Source organism: Amphiprion ocellaris, chromosome 13 (genome assembly GCF_022539595.1).
Source record: "Amphiprion ocellaris isolate individual 3 ecotype Okinawa chromosome 13, ASM2253959v1, whole genome shotgun sequence".
Classification (NCBI taxonomy): Eukaryota; Metazoa; Chordata; class Actinopteri; family Pomacentridae; genus Amphiprion; species Amphiprion ocellaris.
In genome coordinates, this window is record NC_072778.1 from 4883711 (window position 1) to 4890671 (window position 6961).

The 6961-nt window shown below is 38.8% G+C and overlaps 1 long non-coding RNA gene across 1 annotated transcript; it reads left to right on the top strand.

Moving 5' to 3' along the window:
* Positions 1-436: 436 nt before the first annotated feature.
* On the top strand, positions 437-6610 carry LOC118470512 (uncharacterized). Its single transcript, XR_004847608.2, has 4 exons — positions 437-868; positions 1003-1115; positions 5792-5935; positions 6033-6610. It is a non-coding gene; the product is annotated as an uncharacterized LOC118470512 (long non-coding RNA).
* Positions 6611-6961: the final 351 nt, after the last annotated feature.

Here is a 6961-nt window from a genome sequence, read left to right on the forward strand (position 1 = left end):
TGTGTAGCTGGTGTGCGCGTACTGTGTATTTGTCTGCATAAGTGTAAGCAAATTTCAGTGTCAGTGTCGCCATGTGTGAGCGTGAATTGGTGTGTGCATGCAGGTGTGTGAAGGTCATTGTGTGTGCGATAAGTGTGTGTGTGTGTGTGTGTGTCATTGTGCTCATGTGATACACTCTGTAAATAGCAGTGAGCCACAAAAGAGAGAGGACACCAGCGGCTGCTCCCTGTGGTATGATAGAAATACAGCATACACACACACACACACACACACACACACACACACACACACACACACACACACACACACACACACACACACACACACACACACACACACACACACACACACACACACACACACACACACACACACACACACACACACACACACACACACACACAAACACTATTCCCTAGCTGAGAATGATAATGCAACTGCCAGACGAAGGGAGGAGACTGGCGAGCGAAGATAGTGGTGGTGGAAGAAAAGAGAAAAGATAAGAAAAAAGAAAGGATTAAAGAAACAAAAAAATCAAAAAGAAAGAAAAGTATCAAATAAAAGAAACTAGAGAACTAAAAAAAGATGGAGAGAGATAATGGAAAAGAAGACCTTATGTACTCCTGGGTGGAACAAGGTGGAAGATGAGAATAATCTGCCCGTTGCATCATTTATCAGATATATTAACCGCTAACTCTGCCCAACCCATTTCTCCAAGAGCATCAACATCTAATCCAGGAGTCACAAAAGAACCCAGATGGACATCAAAAGATCTGCAGAACTCACTGGCCTCAGTTAAGGTCAGTGAACATGATTCCACAATAAGGAAGACACTGGGAGAAAATGTCATCTATGGGAGAGTTGCAAGGTGAAGTACTTTTTCATGGCACTGTATGCTTGAGTGTTTTTATGACTTTATTGAAAATAAGTTTTGACATAGTGAACATATAACAGACATGAATCATCAGCTGTTTCTTCTTCTTTTGTTGTTTTCATCTCCAGACAACATGAAACATGGCCAATACCTGCCGACATTTAAGAATCATTGCAACATTTTCTTGTCAGAATTTCTGAAGACTTCTCTCCATTTTTCTCCTGTGGAAGGCAGAATCTAGGTCAGTATATTGACATAAATGTGGGTTTCATGTGGGGATTCACATGATCCATTAGTTTTAATATCCTGAATATGAGATTGAGCTGCAATTAGTAGTTGATAAATCCATTAGTTGTAAACTATTAAATTAATCACAGTTATTTGATAATCAATTAGTGCAATTAAAAAAAGAATAAGTCTGCTTGCTGATTCCAGTTGCTACAATTTGGATATCTACTGGTTTGCTTTCTTTTTATCTACCAAACAACTAACACAGAAAATTATTTACAGATTTAGCAACACTGAAAATAACTGCAGATATAAAAGCATTATTAAAGGTACGTTTGGAGCTAGAGATACAGTAAATATTGGCATGTCTATCTAAATATGCCCACTACTTAAACATCTATAGTGGTTCTCCAGAATCACATACTCTGTCTTTATAGTTCCTCTCTGGACATCGATTAAATTACAAAGAGGGCATCTCTGTTCATCAAAAGTTATTCTAAGTTTAGATGTAAGTCTAAACTGTTGCCTTCTCGAGAATGTGCAGATCAATGAAGTTCCTGCCTCTCTCCAGACACACCTGGAGCTCAAAAGTTCAAAGGGTTCAGGGTAATTCAGCCATACAGGTTTGAACTGGAAATCAATTCATAAGAAAAATCATAATACAGAAAGCCAAACCCTTCAGGCTGACAGAAATAGTTCTTGCTTGTTAGATGTTTTTGAAATAGCCATTGGTAGGCTGGGGTGAAATGTTCAGCATGGTGTGTCTTCCAGGATCTAAAAAAACGCCATATGGGCATGTTGTCAATGTAAAAACACATTCTTTAAGAAATGAATGGCCTTTATGTCAAAAAAAAGCCTCTATGTCGCTGGATTTTACTCTTTCATCTATAAACCACCTAAATTCAAGCAACACTACTACTCTACAGTCACGATGCCAGCACTGTCCGACATGAGCGTTTGACCTGGAGACGGCACAAGAATAAAAGTTAAAGCTAAGGTAGGCAGTGTTTATGAGGCTTCACTGGGCAGAACCTCCATTCTAACCTTTTAGCACATTGTATCTCAAGCGGTTTGACAGAAAACAAGACTTCTGCACCTCAAATATTATGTGAAACCAGAAGTAAAGGGCAACCGCCTACCTCAGCTTTAAGGGAAAGGAATGCCCAAACTGAATTTCACCACAATCCGATAAGTGTCAAGATATTTCAGAGAGAACTCAATAATATCAACTCAGCTGTGGCCTTACATAAAAAGTTTAGTCACTGGTAGTAAATGGCTTTACTGGACCTTGTTATTGGCTCCAAATTCAATCGATCTCCTATGTTTGAACCAACGCTGCTGTCCCTGTACAACCATGCTGCCTAAATCACAGGCTGTGTAAAGAATCCTGTTAGTATTTATACCATGATTCTTGCCAGGATAATTCAGGTTCCTTTCATTGTTATTCTCACAGCATGGATGAAACTGTTAAACATCTGATTAGAGAAGGGTGAGCTAAGAGAAACACGACACTCTAGCACATCCTTTTTTTAGGAGCGAACCTCCCGTCCAGAGCATTAACGGACGTCTCAGTTTTAAGAGCTTCGACCGTATTTCACTCAGTGGTTAAATGACTTGGCTCAGACTGCAGGAAGTTACACCTTCGCTGTGGGAAATGTGTATCGTAAAAGATGAGACACCACAAGTGTGATGTGGTGAAAAGAGGCCACAGCCAGACAAACAAATCTAAACGGACAGAAGAATGATGATCAGAGAATAATACATTGTGGAGTCAAACCAGTGAATCTGTTGTGAATCTGTGCAAAACTTGAGAATCTGTTAAAGATGATTACGTCCTCTGTTATATAATGAAACTACATTGTTTCATTTTTCTGCCTCCTGATTCAGTTCCTCTGGTACAATTTTATCACAACATAATTATCTCTTCTCTTGGTTCTGGGTCATTTTATTTCTCCCTTTCTTATCTGGAAGTGTGCAGTATGTTGTGTGTGAAATACTTCTATGCTGAGTTTAATTTTCATGCTTCATTTTGTATTTAGTAGATGCTCGACAACACTCTGTGTACCCCTGACTGCAGACCATTCAAGCAAAACGGGGTTTAAAAATTGATGGTACAACACTGCTGGTAATAACTACTGGACTTTCCATTTCCCTCCAGTCCCTCCAACCGATCACAGCGATTCTATTAAAATAGTTGAATTCACTGAGAGGTTTCTCTGTTATAAATGCTGGTGTGACCTGGTGCTGCTGACACGCATATCTTAAGCTGATTCTTGGTTCAGTTTAGTCAGTGTGCCCAGTTCTATCAGTAGATATGAGGCTGCTGACCTTGCTGGCTCTTTTGTCAGACATGATGGTGCCCCTGCAACATACACTACCAGTCAAAAGTTTGGACACACCTTCTCAATCAACACTTTTTATTTATTTGTATTATTTTCTACATTATAGATTAATACTGAAGATTAACATTTTCAGTTTACAACACAAGTCCATATGTATTCTTTTATAGTTTTTATGTCTTCAGTATTAATCTGCAATGTGCAAAATAACTAAATTAAAAACCATTGAATGAGAAGGTGTGTCCAAACTTTTGACTGATAGTGTAGCAACAAGGGGACTTGTCCTGGTGAGAACATTTGCACACCTGAACTGTTGCTCTGATGTGCTGTTGTTGTTTCTGAGTAGGATTTTCAAAGCGGTAGAATGCAGATAGCAGAAGGGAGAATAAAGCAGTCAGAAATGCACTGTGGAAATGGCAGACTTACACTGGAAGTCTACATTCAGCGACCAAATATGCTTTGTACATCTGTTTTAGTTTATTTCTGTCAGCAAAAACACAATCATTTTATAGCTATTTTCTTTGATTTGCCTTTTTTCCTCCTTTTTCTTTTTTTTTTTAACAGTTTCTGACTGTTACAGTATTCTGCAATTTTTAAATGCATTTTTCTGGCAACCTTTCTGACAGATTTTCATTCTTTTTGTTATTTATTTTATTTTATTTCATTTATTTATTTATTTTTACACTGTGTTTTGACCCCAATCAGGATCTTTCCTGAATCTGACCAAGTAGCTTACTAAAATGAAATATTACGAAGTATTTTGGTATAGAAAACATAAACACACTGCCTGAACATAACAATAAGCTGCGACTGTAAATGCAACAAAATGTGGACATAACACAATAAAGTATGGTCCAATGTAGGGCCTGAAATCGGGTCTCTTAATTAAAGACATGAAGTCCCACCACACTTTCAACCTGCAAATATAGCCTTGGTCACTCTTTCTGATGAAAGAAACTTGTAGGTCACATGATGTGAACAGTTGAAAAGAAAAGCTGCCAAAAAAAAGGAGCCATGTCACATTTCACAATTTTACAGTCTTTTTTTGTTTTTGTTTTTTTAAACTAACACGTTCTGTGCTGTGGAACTGGATCCAGTGCAAACTAATGGGTGATGTCACACCTCACTCAGTCTATATATTTATACACTCTGTGGTCCAGACCTACAACATGACCACACCTCCACTTTGCTAAGAGAGGAATCACCACCTGGCAACAATAGAACCTTCTTTTCCCCATAATGTCAACCACTCTGAAGCAAAAAGAATAAAGTAAGACAGCATTGTATATTGACAACACACTTCTTATATCCCAGTTAACATGGCTTAACTGCAAAACCGACTTTATAGGAACATAAATGTTAGCACATACAAACTAGGAGGTAACATTCACAGCACATTCCCCACAATTGCTCACCTTAATTTCTTTTCACCTACAGAATCAATGCAAACATTACACTGTTTGTTTATAGGACCGGGCCAAGACTGACCCTGTCCTCCATTTCTGACCTTCTCTCTCTCCGTACATGCCTGTTCCACACTCTGAGGTCTGCAGTTGTTGCTGACTGTCGACAAGAGTCTGGCTGCAGCTAAAGAGAGCAGGAGGCCTCCAAGGTTTTGACATAACCTCTTACAACCTCTTCAGAATCTCTATTACAGATATTTTAAATTGGCTTTGAGCACATGTGCCTGTGTGTGTGTGTGTGTGTGTGTGTGTGTGTGTGGGTGTGGGTGTTGGTGTGTGTGTGGGTGTGTGTGTTAGCAGGTGGATCAGGATGAGAGGTCAGACACTCCAGTGATCTTAAAATGAAGCTGCAACACATAACATGCCTTTGTAGTTGTGGCAGCACTCTTAGCACCTCGCCACACACACACACACACACACACACACACACACAGTGACCACACCATACCCCACTTCCCACATCACGCCCAGTTTCCCGTCTCTTCGTCTGACCTTGGTGCTGACTGGCTGCTGGAAAGACACCTGTCAGTCTAATTGGGGTTCACTTCTTCTCTGGTTCCCAGTGACAGTCAGAATGAGTCATGCCTCCTGCTTTGTACACCAGTGGCTTTATGCGCATTTACACTGTCAGGAAATTGTACTTTACAGAGTTTGTATGGATTAGTTTGTATTTTGATCCTAAATAAGTCACTTGCTAGAGCAGTATCACGGCAAAATGTATAACAGCTAAACGCATCATTTAAAAAATTCAACAAGCTTTGCTGCAGGTCCTTTCTCCATTCTTCTCTCCACTTTCCTGTCTCTCTTACTATTATCCTGTTAATAAAAGCCAAAAAAAAAAAAAATTAACTTCAACAATCAATCCATATTTCACTTTACTATTTTAGGTGCGCCTTTATTTTGAAAATCCCATGGCATATCCATGACACTCAGCTTGGAACGAAGCTTGGACTGTGGCCAGATCATGGCAAGCAGCCAGAAAATGGACAGTGAAGATATTTACTCAACTCTCTGCAATAGATGTGCCATGTGTAAGAACATGTGGATTTGTTTACATTTGCTTTGTCCTAAAATGTCTCATTTTGATGTGAATTCAAAAAGCGGATTAACATTGTGTTTCTCCTTTAGGCGCACAACCAGAAGAAGACAGAGGGATGGAAGGCTATTCAAGGAGATTGTGCTGCATTTGCTCTTACAAGTATAGATGAATTAGTGACCTTGATAGTTGTTGGTAAGCTGGTTCTAATAGACACAAATTATTATTTCATAATAAATGGCCATCAACAAAAATCTCTTTAACTGCTAAAAAACAAAACAAAACAAATGATGTACTTTAAAAGGAGGTATGTGGCACCTTATAGGGCACAGTTTTATTTCATTTATTGTAAAAAGACTAGATTGTTTTTAATTTTCTGTTCATGACATCATTTTTTCTGTTTTTCACAGCTCGGGAATAAATTTAATGAAACTAAACTTTAGTTTCTTTTTGTAAGTTGATAACACAAGTGTAATTTATTGTGTGAACAGGAAAACATCATCTCATATCGATCACAGGCCCCCGAATCAAACTGAATCAAAGCAAACGGTACCATGTCAGATTTGGTGATGTAGTATCGTTGTTCAAAGAGTTGACGTAGCACCGTATTGGCATGTAACCTGTGATTTACACCCCTATTATTTTCACAATAAAGGCTAGAAAAATGTGAGACGCCTCACGTCACATGACTCGCTAGAGTCTTTCACTTTTACTCCAAATTTAAATGGTAATAAGTCTGTATGCTGGAGGAGTGGAGCCAGCAAACAGTCAGTCAAGACTTTAACCAGGAGCTGGGTTGAGTCCCTTTGTTTGGTGGTGCTTTACTCTCTGTTTACTTTCATTTTCAGTCACTTTTGTTTACACAACAAGACTACTTGGTTACATTTAGGCACCAAATGTACCTGGTAATGTCTGGGAAAAGGTGATGGTTTGGGTTAAATTATGCTTGGGTGATAAAACAATAAGAATAGCGATGTGTACTTTCAACAGACGCTTCATTAATATCAACAAAAAATAGCCC